Source organism: Scyliorhinus canicula, chromosome 7, assembly GCF_902713615.1.
Source record: "Scyliorhinus canicula chromosome 7, sScyCan1.1, whole genome shotgun sequence".
Classification (NCBI taxonomy): domain Eukaryota; kingdom Metazoa; phylum Chordata; class Chondrichthyes; order Carcharhiniformes; family Scyliorhinidae; genus Scyliorhinus; species Scyliorhinus canicula.
In genome coordinates, this window is record NC_052152.1 from 136,673,706 (window position 1) to 136,693,989 (window position 20,284).

Genomic DNA, 20,284 nt, shown 5'->3' on the forward strand with positions numbered 1-20,284 from the left:
ACTTTAACAGCTGCCAAAGCCTCCGAATTTTGGTTGGGTGTCAAGGTGGGGCGAGTGGGTGTTGGTAGGGCAGGTGATCCCAGAAGTAGTTATGGTTCGGAGGCAGGTTTGGCACAGGTTGGTGGCTCAGTCACAGATAAAAAGTGGGCCTTCTGAAGAGCCCATTTCAGAGGTTGGCCATCGGTGGTGAAGTCCCTGTGTCTCGGAGAGAAGTCCCTTCAGGTGAATGTCCAATCTGTAAATGTTGACCCTGGAACGGATGGCCCATCATGGGCTTTCCCTGAGGGAGAATTATTCTGTCTAATCAAAGTGACTCTGCTGAGCCATTGAAAGCATGGAGTGGATTGACAAGACACAGCCATAGAACATAGAACAGTACAGCACAGAACAGGCCCTTCGGCCCTCGATGTTGTGCCGAACAATGATCACCCTACTCAAACCCACGCTATACCCGTAACCCAACAACCCCCCCCCCCCCCCACCTTACTTTTAAGGACACTACGGGCAATTTAGCACGGCCAATCCACCTAACCCGCACATCTTTGGACTGTGGGAGGAAACCGGAGCACCCGGAGGAAACCCACGCACACACGGGGAGGACGTGCAGACTCCGCACAGACAGTGACCCAGCCAGGAACCGAACCTGGGACCCTGGAGCTGTGAAGAATTTATGCTAACCACCATGCTACCGTGCTGCCCATGGAGATGGCATTCTCTGACCACCACTACCTGACACAGATATCATACAGTCACATAGTTAGCTGATAAGAATCAATGGGTGAATGAATGATGAACACTGTGTGGTGAATGTATTGCTGTAACAATTCACCATATGATTATCTGTATTACGCTGTTGCTCATGCGCGCTCCACCTATGGGCCATTGTATGGTACTGCCTATAATGTTGCATGCTGGGGCCTGTGTGGTCTCTGCCCCTCACTCCACCCTTTGAGGGGAGGTATAAAGAGCAGTCGCCCTGTAGGCGGTTCCCACTAGCAGAGCAGTTGCAGGCAGGCACTGTTCTAGTTGATTAAAGCCACAGTTTACTTCCTCTCCTGGTTTCGTGTGAATTGATGGTCGCATCAATTTCATCAACTAGAACGCCACTATGGAATCGGCCCTCAAACCTGACCGACTGGAACTCGATCCGCAGGCCGCGGAGGTGAAAGAGATTTTTTCGCACTGGCTCCGCTGTTTCAAGGCCTACCTCGCCGCCTCCTCCTCACCTTACACCTCTGACGAACAGAAGCTGAGTCTCCTCCATGCACGAGTGAGCCATCAAACTCTGTTCAACTCGAGGAAGCCTCCTCCTACGCAGGTGCCCTCGTGATGCTAGAGCACTGCTATGTAAGGCCCATGAACGAGGTATACGCGCAGCATCTCCTCACCATTCGCCGCCAGGGTCCCGGGGAATCACTGGAAGAGTACCTACGTGACCTCAAAGTCCTTGCACGAAGCTGCAATTACCAGGCCATTACGGCCACTTAACATATGGACCTCGCCATCCGGGACAGCTATGTGGCTGGAGTCAGGTCCAACTACGTGAGACAGTGCCTACTCGAAAAAGGTGCCCTAGACCTCTAAGAGACGGTAAAATTAGCCTCCTCTCTGGAAGTAGCGTTCCAAAGCCTTAATGCGTTCCCGTTGATCACACGATCCCCTCGTGGACCCCCTACCAAAGAATACCCCAGGTCTGTGTCGCGCGGCTGCCCGCCCACCATGGGGGGCTATCCTGTTATTTCTGCGGCCAGCCTCAACAGCCCAGGCAACGCTGCCCGGCCCGGAACACGAACTGCAGTGACTGCAGGAGAAAAGGACATTTTGCTGAAGTTTGCCGAGCCAGGTCCAAAAACTCTAAATTGCAGGCCCGACCCTCGGACTCACAGACCTGCAGATCCCACAGTGTGGCAGCGTGTCTGCCGGCTCCGCCCCCCCCCCCCCCCCCCGGACGCGTCATCGGCCTCGTGTTGTTCATGGGGGCAACCATCTTCAAGTCCGCACAAAATGTGCGACTCACGGGGGCCGCCATCTTGGCCATCCTCGCCCACGCGGCCCGCCACGTGCGATTCATGGGGGCCTCCATCTTGGACGCTATCTTCCTCACCGCCCGACATGTGCGACCAATGGGGGCAGCCATCTTGGGACCCCCCCAGCACCTTCGACCACGCCAGCTACCCGCAACTCAGCACGGTCACCCTGGACCAGTCACGACCCAAACACCTCCGGAGCTCTATGATGACCGTCCAGGTAAACAGACATGAAACGCCCTGCCTCTTCGACTCCGGGAGCACAGAGAGCTTCATTCATCCGGACATGGTAAGACGCTGCTCACTCCCAATCTTCCTGGTGTATCAAACCATCTCCCTCGCCTCCGGGTCGCACTCGGTGCAGGTCCGAGGGTGCTCTACCGCAATCCTCGCAATACAGGGCGCCGAGTTCGCCAATTTTAAATTATATGTACTCGCCGACCTCTGCGCTCCTCTCCTATTGGGACTGGATTTCCAATGTAACCTCAGGAGCCTCACCCAGAAGTTCGGCGGGCCCCTACCCCCACTCACTGTATGTAGCCTCGCGACCCTAAAGGTTGACCCTCCCCCGCTCTTCGCAAACCTCACCACCGACTGTAAGCCAATCACCACCAGAAGCAGGCGGTACAGTATCCAGGACAGGACTTTTATCAGGTCCAAGCTCCAGCGTCTCTTGCGGGAGGGAATCATCGAGGCCAGCAATAGCCCCTGGAGAGCCCAGGTGGTGGTCGTCAGGACCGGGGAAAAGAACCGGATGGTTGTAGATTACAGCCAAACCATAAACCGGTACACGCACCTCGATGCGTACCCCCTTCCCCGGATTGCAGACATGGTAAACCAGATCGCACACTACCGGGTGTTCTCCATGGTGGATCTGAAGTCTGCGTACCACCAACTCCCAATCCGCCCGGAGGACCGCCACTACATGGCTTTTGAGGCAGACGGCCGCTTCTTCCACTTCCTCCGGGTCCCCTTTGGCATCACGAATGGGGTCTCGTTTTACCAAAGAACGATGGGCCGATTGGTGGACCAGTACGGGCTGCGGGCCACATTTTCGTATTGGACAACGTCACCATCTGCGGCCATGATCAGCAGGACCACGATGCCAACCTCCAGAGATTTCTCCAAACTGCCCGAACCCTTAACCTCACTTACAACAAGGAGAAATGCGTTTTCCTCATGACCAGACTAGCCATCCTCGGCTAGGTCGTGGAAATCGGGGTGCTAGGACTCCACCCCGATTATTTGTGCCCCCTTCTGCAACTCCCCCTTCCCCAATGCCCCAAGGCCCTGAAAAGGTGCCTTGGGTTCTTTTCATATTACGCCCAGTGGGTCCCCAACTATGCGGACAAAGCCCACCCACTAATCAAGGCCACCATCTTCCCACTGGCGGCTGAGGCCCACCAGGCCTTCAGCTGCATCAAGGCAGATATTGCCAAAGCCACGATACATGTGGTGGACAAGTCCGTCCCCTTCCAGGTGGAGAGCGACACATCAGAGGTCGCCCTCACTACTACCCTCAATCAGGCAGGCCTGTAGCATTTTTTTCACAAACCCTCACCACCTCTGAAATTCGACACTCCTCAGTCGAAAAGGAGGCCCAAGCCACCGTGGAAGCTGTGCGGCACTGGAGGCACTACCTCGCTGGTAGGAGGTTTACCCTCGTTACTGACCAACGATCGGTAGCCTTCATGTTCGACAATACGCAGCGGGGAAAAATCAAGAATGATAAGATCTTGAGGTGGAGGATCGAACTCTCCACCTATAATTATGATATAGTATATCGCCCTGGGAAACTCAACGAGCCTCCAGATGCCCTGTCCCGCGGCACATGCGCCAGCGCGCAAGGTGACCGACTACGTGCTATTTACGATGACCTCTGCCACCCGGGGGTCACCTGGCTTCTCCACTACATCAATACCTGCAACCTGCCCTACTCCACTGAGGAGGTCAGGGCCATGACCAGGGACTGCCCGACCTGCGCGGAGTGCAAGCCACACTTGTATCGACCGGATAAGGCCCACCTGGTAAAGGCAACCCAGCCCTTTGAGCGACTTAGTATCGATTTCAAAGGGCCCCTCCCCTCCAACAACCGCAACACATATTTCCTCAACATCATCGACGAGTTCTCCCGCTTCCCCTTTGCAATCCCTTGCCCCGACATGACTGTGGCCACTGTCATTAAAGCCCGACATAGCGTCTTCACCCTGTTTGGTTTCCCCACATACGTCCAGAATGACCGGGGCTCGTCGTTCATGAGCGACGAACTGCATCAGTACCTGCTCAGCAAAGGCATCGCCTTGAGCAGGACTACCAGTTATAACCCCAGGGGAAACGGGCAGGTGGATAGGGAGAACGCGACGGTCTGGGAGAACGCGACGGTCTGGAAGAACGTCCTCCTGGCCCTATGGTCTAGGAATCTCCCAGTCTCCCAATGGCAGGAGGTCCTCACCGACGCACTCCACTTTATTAGGTCCCTCCTTTGCACGGCCACAAACGAGACCCCTCGTGACCGCCTATTTGTTTTCCCCAGGAAATCCACCTCAGGGGCCTCGCTTCCGCCCTGGCTGAAGACACCGGGACCCATCCTGATCCGTTAGGAGCCATCAATCCGACCCCCTGGTTGAGAGGGTCCAGTTCCTACACTCCAACCCCCAGTACGCATACATCGAACACCCTGACGGCCGACAGGTACGGTCTCCCTCCGGGACTTGGCACCGCAGGTTCCACCACCACCGCCACCTCATCCTACCCTGCCCAACCTACGCTGACCAGCGCCCCCACCCCTACATGGTACCTGCAACCCCTCCCGCCCCCCCCCCCCTTCACCGACCCACAGGAATGAAGCTCCAGAAGACACGCTCCCGCGGTCCACGTCTGTACCCACACCGGCGACTTCACTACCGATGCCAGCACGGATGAGTTCGACGCCTGGGCCAGCGGCGACACCAGAGCTTCGGCAATCACAGTGCACGATCCAGGCACCGGACAGGCTGAACTTATGAACCCATCACCCCCGCCGGACTTCATTTGTTTAACAGGGGGTGAATGTTGTGGATGTATTGCTGTAACAATTCACCATATGATTATCTGCATTACGCTGTTGCCCAAGTTGGCTCCACCTATGGACCATTGTATGGTACTGCCTATAATGTAGCTTGCTGGGGCCTGTGTGGGCTCCGCCCCTGACTCCACCCCTTGAGGGGAGGTATAAAGAGCAGTTGCCCTATAGGCGGCTCCCACTAGCAGACCAGTCGCAGGCAGGCACTGTTCTAGCTGATAAAAGCCACAGTTTACGTCTTCTCCTGGTTCCGTGTGAATTGATGGTCGCACCACACTCTCATGCTCCCACTTATCCTCATGCCACCCTTAACCAGGATGTGGCGACACTGTTGATTCTTGACCAGGTCGCTCACATCTACATGCTGTCACAGCATAACTGTGTCTAAGAGGGAGGAAACCAGTCGGGCTGTCAGTGATCACGGGGCACAGCATGCCACCTGGGAGGCACAGCTGCAACACGGATGGTGCCAAACATTATTGCAGAGCCAGTTTCTCCAGCACACCTTCCCAGTAATCATTGACGATGTGGTGTAAATGGTTCGTGCAAGTAAGCACACACACGTAAAGGAAAGCATTGTAATCTTAATTGCTCACTACCCTTTTCAACATACATTTTTATGAATGGAATGTCACAATGGAGCAGCTGGGGAAGTGATGGGCTCTCTGCATCTGAGGTGCCAAATCTGGAGAGGGAAATTAAGCTCATCCCCCACATGTGCAAACAGGGCATGAGTTACAGCCTTAATTCCGTTGTCTGCTACTGACTAGGTTATATCAGATAGATCTCTTGATGATCCTTGGAAAGATCCTGAGGCATACTAGTTGAGAGCGATGGTTACCTTTCTTAGTCTCTGGCCGGGCACAGGGGTCGATGGATTGTAGCTCAAGTTGCTGCTGGGCAATGCGACATGTGTCTGTCACCACCTCATGGCTTAGCTACAGTCTTCTTTGACATAGGTTCCCCGTCATATTGAGGTAGAATGTCCCAGATCTCTACACCCTTCCCACAGGGCCAGGTCTGGTTGTGTCTGGTTGATGCACTATCAATTACGAGACGAGAGTAATCGAGGCTTTATTACGCAGAGATGTGTAGCCTCCCGCAGCTGCTGCCGAATTGGCTGCAGCTCGGAGAGCCCACACATTTATACTCCACCTACTGGGCGGAGCCAGCAGGCAGGGATCTACCCCCGTGCCTGTAGTACAGGAGCCTTACCGTAATACACCTCATATGCGATATATATACAACAGTGGTGACTACCCCATTCACTCCCTGTTAAAAAAAGAGTCCAGCGAGGGTGGTGGAAGACTATTTACATGCATATGTTTAACATTTTAGGAAATGTTTACAAATTCAGACGATCGGGCGCCTCGATCCTTCGTTGCGAGCGCCGCAGTCCCGGTGGCGATGCAGGTGGCGGTTCAGTCGCCAGTGACTCGGACAGCGTGTCGACCTCATCTTCATCCCTGGGTGGGACCAAGGGGAGGACGGATCGTCCTGAAGTGGGGGCTGAGGTGAGGTGCGGTGGGGGGAGGAAGGGTGGTGCCGGGACTGGGGGGGGGGGGGGGGGGGGGGGGAGACGGGGGGGGGGGGGGGGGGGGAGGGAGGTTGGTGTAGGGACCCAACTGGCGCCAGGTCCTTGAGGGAGACTGTGTCTTGACGGCCGTCAGGGTATGGCGTACTACGGGTTCGCATGGAGTAGTTGTACCCTCTCGACCAATGGGTCCGCCTTGTGGAGCCGCACGTGTTTGTGGAGGAGAACGGGACCTGGGGCTGCCAGCCATGTTGGGAGCGAAACACTGGAGGTGGACTTCCTGGGGAAGGCAAAGAGACGTTCATGGGGTTTTCATTAGTCGCAGTGCAAAGGAGCGACCGAATGGAGTGAATTGTGTCGGGGAGGACCTCCTGCCAGCGGGAGGCCGGTGCGATTCTTGAACCGTAGGGCCAGCTGGACGGCCTTCCAGACCGTCCCATTCTCCCGCTCCACCTGCCCGTTTCCCCGGGGGTTGTAGCTGGTCATCCTGCTCGAGGCAATGCCCTTGCTGAGTAGGTACTGGCGCAGCTCATCGCTCATAAATGAGGATCCCCGGTCGCTGTAGGCGACGAAACCAAACAGAGCGAAGATTATTTTAAGGGCTTTGATGACGGTGGCAGATGTCATATCGGGGCATGGGACGACGAAGGGGAATATTGAGTATTCGTCGACCACGATAAGAAAGTACGTGTTTCGGTCGGTGGAGGGGAGGGGCTCTTTAAAATCCACGCTGAAGCGTTCAAAGGAGCAGGAGGCCTTCACCAGGTGCGCTCGGTCTGGCTGGTAGAAGTGTGGTTTACACTTTGCACAGACCTGGCAGTCTCTAGTGATAGCCCTGACTTCCTCAATGGAGTAGGGTGGGTTACGGGCCTTTATGAAGTGAAAAAACTGGGTGACCCCTGGGTGACAGAGATCATTGTGCAGGGTCCGGTGTCGGTCCACTTGTGCACTGGCACATGTACCTCGGGATAGGGCATCAGGGGGCTTGTTGAGCTTACCGGAGCGATACAAAATCTCGTAATTGTAGGTGGAGAGCTCGATCCTCCTCCTCATGATCTTATCATTTTTGATCTTGCCCCGCTGTGTGTTGTTGAACATGAAGGCAACCGACCGTTGGTCAATGAGGAGAGTGAATCTCCTGCCGGTCAGGTAATGCATCCAATGTTGCACAGCTTCTACTATGGCTTGGGCCTCCTTCTCGATGGAGGAGTGCCAAATATTGGAGGCATGAGGGTGCATGAAAAGAATGCCACGGGCCTGTCTGCCTGGTTGAGGGTGGCGGCCAGAGCGACGTCTGATGCATCGCTCTCGACTTGGAAGGGGAGCGTCTGCGCGACATCGCTCCTTGGCGATGTTGGCCTTGATAAAGTTGAAGGCCTGGTAAGCCTCGGCCGTTAGTGGGAAAATGGTGAATGAGTGGGCGGGCCTTGTCCGCATAATTGGGGACCCACTGGGCGTAGAACATAGAACATAGAACATAGAACACTACAGCGCAGTACGGGCCCTTCGGCCCTCGATGTTGCGCCGACCCGTGAAACCATCTGAAGCCTATCTGACCTACACTATTCCATTTTCATCCATATGTCTATCCAGTGACCACTTAAATGCCCTTAAATTTGGTGAGTCTACTACTGTTGCAGGCAGGGCGTTCCACACCCCTACTACTCTCTGAGTAAAGAAACTGCCTCTGACATCTGTCCTATATCTATCAACCCTCAATTTAAAGCTATGTCCCCTCGTGTTGGTCATCACCATCCGAGGAAAAAGACTCTCACTGTCCACCCTATCTAACCCTCTGACTATCTTATATGTCTCTATTAAGTCACCTCTCAGCCTTCTCCTCTCTAACAAAAACAACCTCAATTCCCTGAGCCTTTCCTCGTAAGACCTTCCCTCCATACCAGGCAACATCCTAGTAAATCTCCTCTGAACCCTTTCCAAAGCTTCCACATCCTTCCTATAATGTGGTGACCAGAACTGCACGCAGTACTCCAGGTGCGGCCGCACCAGAGTTATGTACAGCTTCAGCATGACCTTGTGGTTCCGAAACTCAATCCCCCTGCTTATAAAGGCTAGCACACCATATGCCTTCTTAACAGCCCTATTAACCTGGGTGGCAACCTTCAGGGATTTATGTACCTGGATGCCGAGATCTCTCTGTTCATCTACACTACCAAGAATCTTGCCATTAGCCCAGTACTCTGCATTTCTGTTACTCCTTCCAAAGTGAACCACCTCACACTTTTCCGCATTAAACTCCATCTGCCACCTCTCAGCCCAGCTCTGCAGCTTATCTATGTCCCTCTGTATCCTATAACATCCTTCAGCACTATCCACAACTCCACCGACCTTCGTGTCATCTGCAAATTTACTAACCCATCCTTCTACACCCTCTTCCAGGTCATTTATAAAAATGACAAACAGCAGTGGCCCCAAAACAGATCCTTGTGGTACACCACTAGTAACTGAACTCCAGGATGAACATTTGCCTTCAACCACCACCCTCTGTCTTCTTTCAGCTAGCCAATTACTGATCCAAACCGCTAAATCACCTTCAATTCCATACTTCCTTATTTTCTGCAATAGCCTACCGTGGGGAACCTTATCAAACGCCTTACTGAAATCCATATACACCACATCAACAGCTTTACCCTGATCCACCTGTTTGGTCACCTTCTCAAAAACCTCAATAAGGTTTGTGAGGCATGACCTACCCTTCACAAAACCGTGTTGACTATCGCTAATCAACTTGTTCTTTTCAAGATGATTATAAACCCTATCTCTTATAACCTTTCCCAACATTTTACCCACAACCGAAGTAAGGCTCACAGCTCCAGGGTTGTCTCTACTCCCCTTCTTGAACAAGGGGACAACATTTGCTATCCTCCAGTCTTCCGGCACTATTCCTGTCGACAAAGACGACATAAAGATCAAGGACAAAGGCTCTGCAATCTCCTCCCTGGCTTCCCAGAGAATCCTAGGATAAATCCCATCTGGCCCAGGGGACTTATCTATTTTGACATTTTCCAAAATTGCTAACACCTCCTCCTTTTGAACCTCAATTCCATCTAGCCTGGTCGACTGAACCTGAGTGTTCTCCTCGACAACATTGTCTTTCTCCAGTGTAAACACTGACGAAAAATATCCATTTAACGCTTCCCCTATCTCCTCTGATTCCACACACAACTTTCCACTACTATCCTTGATTGGCCCTAATCTTACTCTAGTCATTCTTTTGTTCCTGATATACCTATAGAAAGCCTTAGGGTTTTCCTTGATCCTATCCGCCAATGACTTTTCGTGTCCTCTCCTCGCTCTTCTTAACTCTCCCTTTAGGTCCTTCCTGGCTAACTTGTAACTCTCAAGTGCCCTAACTGAACCTTCATGTCTCATCCTAACATAAGCCTTCTTCTTCCTCTTGACAAGTGCTTCAACTTCCTTAGTAAATCACGGTTCCCTTGCTCGACAACTTCCTCCCTGCCTGATAGGTACATACTTATCAAGGACACGCAGTAGCTGTTCCTTGAAAAAGCTCCACATTTCGATTGTACCCATCCCCTGCAGTTTCCTTCCCCATCCTATACATCCTAAATCTTGCCGAATAGCATCATAATTGCCTTTCCCCCAGCTATAATTCTTGCCTTGCGGTATATACCTATCCCTGCCCATTGCTAAAGTAAACATAACCGAGTTGTGATCACTATCACCAAAGTGCTCACCTACATCTAAATCTAACACCTGGCCGGGTTCATTACCCAGTACCAAATCCAATGTGGCCTCGCCCCTTGTTGGCCTGTCTACATACTGTGTCAGAAAACCCTCCTGCACACACTGCACAAAAACTGACCCATCTATAGTACTCAAACTATAGTATTTCCAGTCAATATTTGGAAAGTTAAAGTCCCCCATAACAACTACCCTGTTACTCTCGCTCCTGTCAAGAATCATCTTTGCAATCATTTCCTCTACATCTCTGGAACTATTCGGAGGTCTATAGACAACTCCCAACAGGGTGACCTCTCCTCTACTGTTCCTAACCTCGGCCCATACTACCTCAGTAGACGAGTCCTCAAGCGTCCTTTCTACCACCGTAATACTTTCCTTGATTAACAATGCCACACCCCCACCTCTTTTACCATCTTCTCTGTTCTTACAGAAACATCTAAATCCTGGAACCTGCAACAACCATTCCTGTCCCTGCTCTACCCATGTCTCCGAAATCGCCACAACATCGAGATCCCAGGTACCAACCCATGCTGCAAGCTCACCCACCTTATTCTGGATGCTCCTGGCGTTGAAGTAGACACACTTCAAACCAGCGTCCTGCTTGCCGGTGCCCTCTTTCAAACTTTTAACCCTATCCCTGACCTCACTACTCTCAACATCCTGTACACTGGGACTACAATTTAGGTTCCCATCCCCCTGCTGAATTAGTTTAACCCCCCCCCCCCCCCCCCCCCCCCGAAGAGCACTAGCAAATCTCCCCCCCAGGATATTGGTACCCCTCTGGTTCAGGTGAAGACCATCCTGTTTGTAGAGGTCCCACCTACCCCAGAATGAGCCCCAATTATCCAGGAAACCAAAACCCTCCCTCCTGCACCATCCCTGTAGCCAACTCCTCTCTCTCCTTATTTCTCACTTCGCTAGCACGTGGCACGGGTAACAACCCAGAGATAACAACTCTGTTTGTTCTAGCTCTCAGCTTCCACCCTTGCTCCCTGAATTTCTGTCTGAAATCCCCATCTCTCTTCCTACCTATGTCGTTGGTACCTATGTGGACCACGACTTGGGGCTGCTCCCCCTCCCCCTTAAGGATCCCAAAAACACGATCAGAGACATCACGAACCCTGGCACCTGGGCGGCAACACACCAACCGTGAGTCTCTTTCGTTCCCACAGAACCTCCTGTCTGTTCCTCTAACTATGGAGTCCCCAATGACAAGTGCTCTGTTGCTCTTCTCCCTTCCCTTCTGAGCAATAGGGACAGACTCTGTGCCAGAGACCTGTGCCCTATTGCTTACCCCTGGTAAGTCGTCCCCCACAACAGTATCCAAAACGGTATACTTGTTATAGAGGGGAACGACCACAGGGGATCCCTGCACTGCCTGCCGGTTCCCTCTCTCCCCTGACGGTAACCCAACTACCTTCTTCTTTTACCTGAGGTGTGACTACCTCCCTATAACTCCTCTCAATAACCTCCTCCGCCTCCCGAATGATCCGAAGTTCATCCAGCTCCAGCTCCAGGTCCCTAACGCGGCTCTCGAGGAGCTGGAGTTGGGTGCACTTCCCGCAGATGTAGTCAGAAGGGACACTAGAGGTGACCCTTTCCTCCCACATTCTGCAGGAGGAACATTCAACTGCCCTAGCCTCCATTCCCACTGAACTAACTTCCCAACTACTGAAAAATAAAAATAAAAAACTTGTTTGTTTAGCAATCCAATGGACAGAACTTTTTTTTGGTTAGAGGAGAAGGATGGGTGGGAGACACTACGTAAGTAGTGTTTCGGGTAAAGCTGTCACTCGAGAACAGCTCCTTCACAAACCACCTTCAACTTACGCTGACCGCACTGCACGTATGCAAATCTCCCCGGAACAGCCAATCAGAAGCTCTGCTCTGCTGGATGCTTGCCTTCCGTCGAACTCCTCGGGTCACTGATGCAGGTGCACCTTCAACTTACGCTGACCGCACTGCACGTATGCAAATCTCCCCGGAACAGCCAATCAGAAGCTCTGCTCTGCTGCCCTCTGCTGGATGCTTGCCTTCCGTCGAACTCCTCGGGTCACTGATGCAGGTGCACCTTCAACTTACGCTGACCGCACTGCACGTATGCAAATCTCCCCGGAACAGCCAATCAGAAGCTCTGCTCTGCTGCCCTCTGCTGGATGCTTGCCTTCCGTCGAACTCCTCGGGTCACTGATGCAGGTGCACCTTCAACTTACGCTGACCGCACTGCACGTATGCAAATCTCCCCGGAACAGCAAATCAGAAGCTCTGCTCTGCTGCCCTCTGCTCTGTAGTATGGGAAGAACCCCAGGCATCGTTTGAGGGTCTTGGGGCAGTGGGGAAGGGGGAGTTCCATGAGGGGGCGCATGCGATCGGGGTCGTGCCCTAGAACTCCATTTTGTACCACATAGCCGAGGATGGATAATCGGTTAGTGCTGAACACGCACTTCTCCTTGTTGTAGGTTAGGTTGAGGAGTTTGGCGGTGTGGAGAAATTTGGAAAGGTTAGCGTCGTGGTCCTGCTGATCGTGGCCGCAGATGGTGACATTATCCAGGTACGGGAAGATGGCCCGCAGTCTGTACCGGTCAACCATTCGGTCCATCTCCCGTTGGAAGACCGAGACTCCATTAGTGACGCCGAAGGGAACCCTAAGGAAGTGGTAATGGTGGCCATTCGCTTCAAGCGCGGTGTACGCGTGGTCCGCCTTGCGAATTGGGAGCTGGTTGTAGGCAGATTTCAGGTCCAATGTCGAGAAGACATTGGATGGTGAGGGTGGCAGTGTAGTACCCCCGGAACGCCACGGAGTGGGATCCGGAGGCCAGGGTGATTTTCTGGTTAATGGGATGTACCGTGACGGAGCATGCCTTACCGTATCGGGGAGGATGAAGCTCTCAGTGCCCCCGGAGTCCAGAAGGCAGGATGTCTTGTGCCCATCGACCTTCGCTGTCGTCGACACGGTCGCGAAGTTGTGCGGTTGGGACTGGTCGACCATGATGGAGGTGAGACGTGGCTGGTGTTGGAAGGCCCCTGGGTGGTCGACGGCGGTTGCAGGCGATGAGCAGCCTGATGAGGTGCCCGACAAGCAGGGGTCCTGGGACGGGGAAGATGGCGGCGCCCATGGGGCGCTCGTGGCGGGCGGCGTTAAAGATGGCGGTGCCCACGGATCGCATGTGGTCTGAGGCGAGGACGATGGCGGCACCCACGGGTCACATGTGGGGGGTGCAGGGACAATAGCAGTGATTGAGTGGGCCTGGCACACCATCGAAATGTCCTTTCTTCCCGCAGGCCTTGCAGAGCGCGCTCTGCGGTGGGCAGCGCGCCGGGGGTGTTTTGTCTGTCCACGTTGGTTGTCTGCTGCGCGACGCAGGCTTGGGGTTGGCTGGGGGCGGTCGCTGGCGGGGTCCATTATGTCCAGGAGCGGGGGGGGCCATGCGGTCAGGGCCGTACACCTGGACATTACGGGAGGCGACCGTTAGTGAGATCGCGAGTTTCTTGGTCGCCGCGGGGTCGAGGGTAGCCCCTTCTAAGAGGGGCTGTTGGATGTAAGCTGACCCTATAGCCATAACGGAAGCATCTCTAATCAGGAGTTTAGAATGTTCAACGGCCGAAACGGCCTGGCAATCGCAGTCCCTCACCATGGCGTGCAGGGCACACCAGAAATCTTCCACAGACTTATCGGGGAGTTGATGCCGCGTGGAAAGGAGGTGCCTGGCGTAGATTTTGTTGGTCTGCTGAGTGTAGTTCTCCTTCAGTAGCTCCATGGCCTCGGCATAGATAGGCACGTCCCGGATGAGGGGAAAGATATCGGAGCTCAGCTGCGTGTACAGGATCTGGAGCTTCTGTGCCTCTGAGGTTGGTTCTGTCACAGATCGATGTATACTTCAAAGCAAGCTAGCCAATGTGCGAAGGCCGACTTGGCATTGCCTGCTTGAGGGTGCAACTGCAGGCGATCAGGCTTGATGCGGAGATCCATCGTTGTAAAATCTCTGCATAATAAATTGATACACTATCAATTACGACGAGACGAGAGTAGAGTGTAATTGAGGCTTTATTAAGCAGAGATGTGTAGCCTCCCGCAGCTGCTGCCGAAATGGCTGCAGCTTGGAGAGCCCATACATTTATACTCCGCCTACTGGGCGGAGCCAGCAGGCAGGGATCTAACCCCGTACCTGTAGTACAGGAGCCTTACCGTAATACACCTCATATGCGATATATATACAACAGTGGTGACTACCACACTGGTTCACCTGCCTCTCCTCCTCCTCCTTCTTGCAGAAGCCTCTCCCTCCTGATCCTCTGCCCTCCATGTGTTGTACAGCTGCTCACAGTGCCTGGTTTCTATGATCCCTGTGTGGGAGGGTGCCATGCTCACCTTCTGAGTTCCTTTGCACAAAGCGCATGTGCCCTCCTCCAGCACACAGTTCTTCCTGGTGCCTGGGTGCATGGATCAGACGGGGAAAAAATAATTGTGTTGCCACACCGGGAGCCACACCCTCCTACTCCCTTGGGTTAAGGGAAGACAATTGGAATTTTTATGACACTTCTGAGGTTGTGAATTTAATTTGAATGCAAATTCAACTGGGATACACTACCTCTGCAAAGGGGTTCCCTGGCTAGCCAAGGAAACACGCCAAGTTCAGACCTGTTCTGATCAGGTCAACCCTGCAGACTTTGGGGTTCCGCACTCCTCAGCTACCAATGTCCAACTAGAGTGGGGGCAGCTGCTAATTTAAATGGCAGTCGCCTCTATAAAACACGCATAAAACATGGAGTGCTGTGTTTGGGGGGAAGGTCTTAGAGTTCTCAGGCAGTTCCATTACTTTTACTATGATGAAGAGGCTCTCCGTCATGGCAAAAAGCTAGGCCTTAGCTTTGAGTAGCCACTGTCTCCTCTGTCAGAAAGTTGGACACTTCAGCCTGTTTAGGGACAAGATCTGGGCTGCTGGTGCAGTGTAAGCTGGGCAAGTTGCGGTTTGGAAATGTAATTTTTCACAGGCATTAATCTCTGTAATTTTCAGAAAGAAAGGAAACATGTAAAGGGACTTTCCTTGGTCGATATTCCTTCATCAAGCACTGAAATAAAAACAAATTAAATGGTCATTGACCTTGCATGTTTTTTGTGGAATCTTGCTGTGTGCAAATTGGTGTTCGTCTAAACAATAATTGCATGTCAAAAAGTGCGTAATTACTTTTATGAAGATCTTCGGGTGTGGTGATTGCCCCTTTCAAGGGCAACACAGCAGAGTCAGGGTCATCTGGCTTGGGGACCAATTGGGATGCACAGTGGGTAAACTCCCCAGGTGGTGGAGTCCTCTCTCAGGCAGGCGACATGTAGTTAGCTACCAGCAGCTGTGTGGCGCTTGACCTCTGTGCAATCATTCTTGTTAATAAATCCTTTTGTGTTTCTAATGAAGTCTATAAATGTGCATCTTTACAATGGGCCATGGAACTTTGGCCTGGTATCAATCTTTCTCTCCCATCAATTTTTTGAAAGAGAATTATTACCCTGAGCGACTGTTGTACAATTCGTGGAGGCTGGATGTCGAACCTTTGCTCAGCTGTGGACCAGGCCTCCGGTTCTCCTCTCACTCCGGACAGAGGCAAGGTATGGGAAGTGGAAATCAAGTAAGTCAATCTAGCCAGAAGTTCTTTTTTTAACAATTGAGAAATTAAATGTTGGGATTTTATGTAAAACGTTGCCTTTCATTTTGAAACCGGCACACTTTAGATTCTCAACAGTCTAAGAAAAGAGGCGCGGAAGATCGCCTGTGGGAACGCTTGCAGCATTGAGTGAATGCCAGAGAAGCTAGTTGGAATTCACACACATGCCTAGTATAAATCTGGCAGAAGAGTGTCAGATGCGATTTTCTGCAAAATGAGCCTTGTCAACTGAACAGCAGCATAGCGAGTGGAGTCTGTGATCCTTGCTTTTCATTTACTCTAGTTAAATATACACACGTGGCGTTTCTATTTCCAGGCTGTGCATGGAGGTCGGCACGGAACTGGCTGAGGAATCAGGGAGTGACTGCAGTATATGGTTTATGGCCGGAATTCTCCAGACAGCGCCGGCCCTAGGGTTGCTGGCGCCCCGGGCAAGCTGAACATCGGCGCCCTTCGGGGGGGGGGGGGGGTCGGGTCGGGGGAGGGGGGGGGTCGGGTCCGGGGGGGTCGGGTCGAGGGGGGGCGGGTCCGGGGGGGGGGTTGGGGGGGCGGGTCTGGGGGGGCAGGTCCGGGGGGGGGGGCGGAGTTACCTGGTATATGATCGGGACTCACCGATCGGCGGGCCGGTCTCTCTGTCGGCAGGTCTCTGACGCCGGTCACGCACTCGTTGATGGCGCCCCCTAGCACATGGCGCCCCGGGCGACTGCCCGAGTTGCCGGTACCTTGAGCCGGCCCTGTCTCCAGAGGTTGGGGCTCACCTTTCCTGCCAGCTGCACACCTCCAACTGCGGGTTTCTCGGTGGTGTGGAGCGGCTATGATGGGAAATCCCATTGACAAACGACCAGAAGGCAGAATCCTGTTGCCAGTGAATGGCGCACTGCCGAGAAGCATGGGGCTGGGAGACTGGAGAATCCCACCTGTTTTAGACTGCTGAGTAGAACTCTCCTGCTGGAATTTTGGAAAGATATGAATAAATCCCTCCGCCTACAGTATTGGTTCACCAACTCTCAAAAGCATTCAATATTACATCTGCCTGTAAAGGAGGAAATTCTGTTCTGTTGTTTAAATTGGGTTTAGCAAATAAATTCCTGAAGTTTTTCCTGCGCTGGAGATTTTCCATTAACCTTTTTAGTCAAAAGTTTGTCGACTTTTTTTCTTATTGCGGTGTTTTATTTTAACTGATGAATTCAGTTATGGCACGGACTCAAATGCTCAATATCCTTGCAGTTTGCCTTCTCACTGCAAAAGATATCCTTTGTCTTCTCCTTGAAATGAGTGACAGTTTTGTACCGTCCAGTGGAATGGAAGGCAATGCATTCTGAGTCTCTGTCTGTCTCACTGAAATTCATGACACTCTCTATTTAAACACGGTGTGAAATTTGGAAGCAGAAATAAAAATCAAGAGTCATAGAAGACTCAGAAAAATGTTCTTGAGATGTGGATAACACGGACAGGGTCACATTTATTGCTTGTGCTGAATTGCCCCGTGAAATGGTGGTGGGTTTTTCCCCTTGAACCGCTCCGCCCTTGGTCCTGGGAACGGTATTCAAAGCTACTGACCCAGTGACAATATAGGAATATATAAGCAATAGATGTCCAAGTCAAAATGGAAAGCAACTTCGAGCTGATGGATGTTTCCAGGGTCTTCCTGTTCTTGCCCTTCTTGGTGGCAGAGCTAACAGAGTTGAGAGATGCTATCAAAGTTGTTATATTTATTTGTTGCCGCAAGGAGAAAAGGTATGGAGGTACTCGCCCTCCGATTCGTGTAAACATGATGAGAGGTTGATTAAGGGTGTTGCTCATACAATCAATGATGGTGATCTGTCCAAAGCCCGCGCCAACACTCTGTCAACGTCATTGCACATCACATGATGCATAACCGGCAGGAATGTATTATCTGATATGTAACACCCCTCCCCTTTACTTCATTAGTGCAACAACAACAATTAACATTCATACAACAGATCCCCTGATGTATTATTTCTATACACATATACAATTCAACAAGACAGTCTCTAAGGTGGACGTCTCTTCCTTTTCTGAAGAATTCTGAGTTCTTGAGCTTGGCTACTTGCAACCTCAGAAGTGTCCTCATTCCTTTCTGCAGATGACACTTCTTGAGTAGTCGTTTCAGTACCTGTCACGATAGGCATTGAAAAATCCTCAGAAACAGAATCTGAACTTGTCACTGTCTCTGGTCTCCATTCCAAAGTATAGCTCTTCATATCTTCTCAAGGGAGAACTCTTGAGAAGCTTCTGCAAACTCACTTCATGCAGCATGCAATGATTAGAGATGTTGCAACCTTCCGGACTAAACATTGAGTTCAACACTTCAAACTGTGAACTCTGTCCTTCACCTTCACTTCATGTTTATTTCTATTCGTTTATTTTCATTTTTTTCATCAATCTGTTTTTCCTTTAGAACCATCTCCCCTCCCTGCTCCTGACCCCACTAGGGCTATCTGTTCCCTGTTCCAAGTTGTCCTTGGACACACTGCCTACCTTTGTTCTGTCATTAACACATTCTGATCTCTTAATGTGCCACTATCGACATCCTTCTCATTCATAATCACCACCATTTACGTTCCCCTTGTCTTTTTGTCAAGGATATATTTGTCAGTCTCTCTGTACCCGGCACCTATTGCTGGCCCTCTATGCAGCCCCTGCTCCACCCACCACCCCCTCCCACCCCAACAATATAAATCTCATCCTATTTCCAGTTCTGTCGAGCTTTGACAAAGTCATCCAGACTCGAAACATCAGCTCTGTTCTCTCTCCACAAATGCTATTCGACCTGCTGAGATTTTCCAGCATTTTTTGTTTTTGTTTCAGATTCCAGCATCTGCAATAATTTCCCTTTATCTTAGCATTGCCAGTGAACTTTGTGTGGTAACATGTACAGAGTTTCGATCAAATATGAAGAATTTGTGAACACTTCTTGATAATGGTCCTTCAATGCTTTGAATGTTTTAATGGTTGCACAAAACATTCAGCCAATCTATTCATTGCTGTATGATATGGAGCTGACTTGATATGCTTCCCTTTCAGGTAGTCCACAAACTCCTTCGAAGTAAACTGAGTATCACTATCACTGATAATCTTCTCCGGTGTTCCAAATCTTGCAAATACTTTGTCTAGTTTCTCAATGGTCTGCTCAGTTGTCGTTGACTTCTCGCAACTTCGAGTGTGCATCCTCAATCACCACGAACATGTGACCCTCCAGTGGACCAGCATAATCGATGTGTGTTATCCAACATGACTCTGTTGACCATTCCGATGGATGTAATAGTAGAGTGTTCCTTCGTATTGCACAAGATTGGCATTGCTCAATTTTCTCTTAAAATTGGGCATCTATTCCTGTCAGTTCCTTCATCTTTGCCACACCAGGATGTACCTCATGCAGTTGGTCAAGGACTCTACCACGTAAGCATGGAGGAATAATCACACAGATTCCCCACAATAAAACTCCATTGTGATGTGGGGCTTGAGGTCTGGATTTTTCCTAAGAATGTTTGACAGTGTTCCTGTTTGGACCAAGTTTATCACATTCCCCATGACTGGATTGTTTTTCATATATCTTTTTGTATATCTTTGATGGAGTCACGGGTGCTCTCTCCATGAGCGAGAAATACAAAACATTGATGAAACTTTCTTCTGGGTCATGTTTGAGTTTTAACAGCAATTGTGATTAAGCATCAGTATTTTCATGCTGCTCGGACTTGCAATGTTGGATACTGTAAGTATGTGCAGACAATATCAATGACCATCTTTGCATCTACTAGCTACCAAAGAAGCTATGCCTTTATCTGGCTCAAAGATTGTAGTGATGGGGCGATGATCCATCAGATAAGTAAAATGACACCCATAAAGGTAATGGACAGCATGGTGGCATAGTGGTTAGCACAATGGCTTCACAGCGCCAGGGTCCCAGGTTCGATTCCTGGCTTGGGTCACTGTCTGTGTGGAGACTGCACATTCTCCCCCTGGTTTCGGTGGACTTCCTCCGGGTGCTCCGGTTTCCTCCCACAGTCCAAAGATGTGCAGGGGTAGGTGGATTGGGTATGCTAAATTGCCCTGAGTATCCAATAAAGGTAAGGTGGGGCTACGGGGATAGGGTGGAAGTGTGGAGATAGGGTGGAGGTGTGGGCTTAGGTAGCATGCTTTTTCCAAGGGCCGGTGCAGACTCGATGGGCCGAATGGCCTCTATCTGCACTGTAAATCTGTTACTGTGATTGGTGGAACCTTATTACATAAAAAAATGAGGCTCAAAGTCTTTTT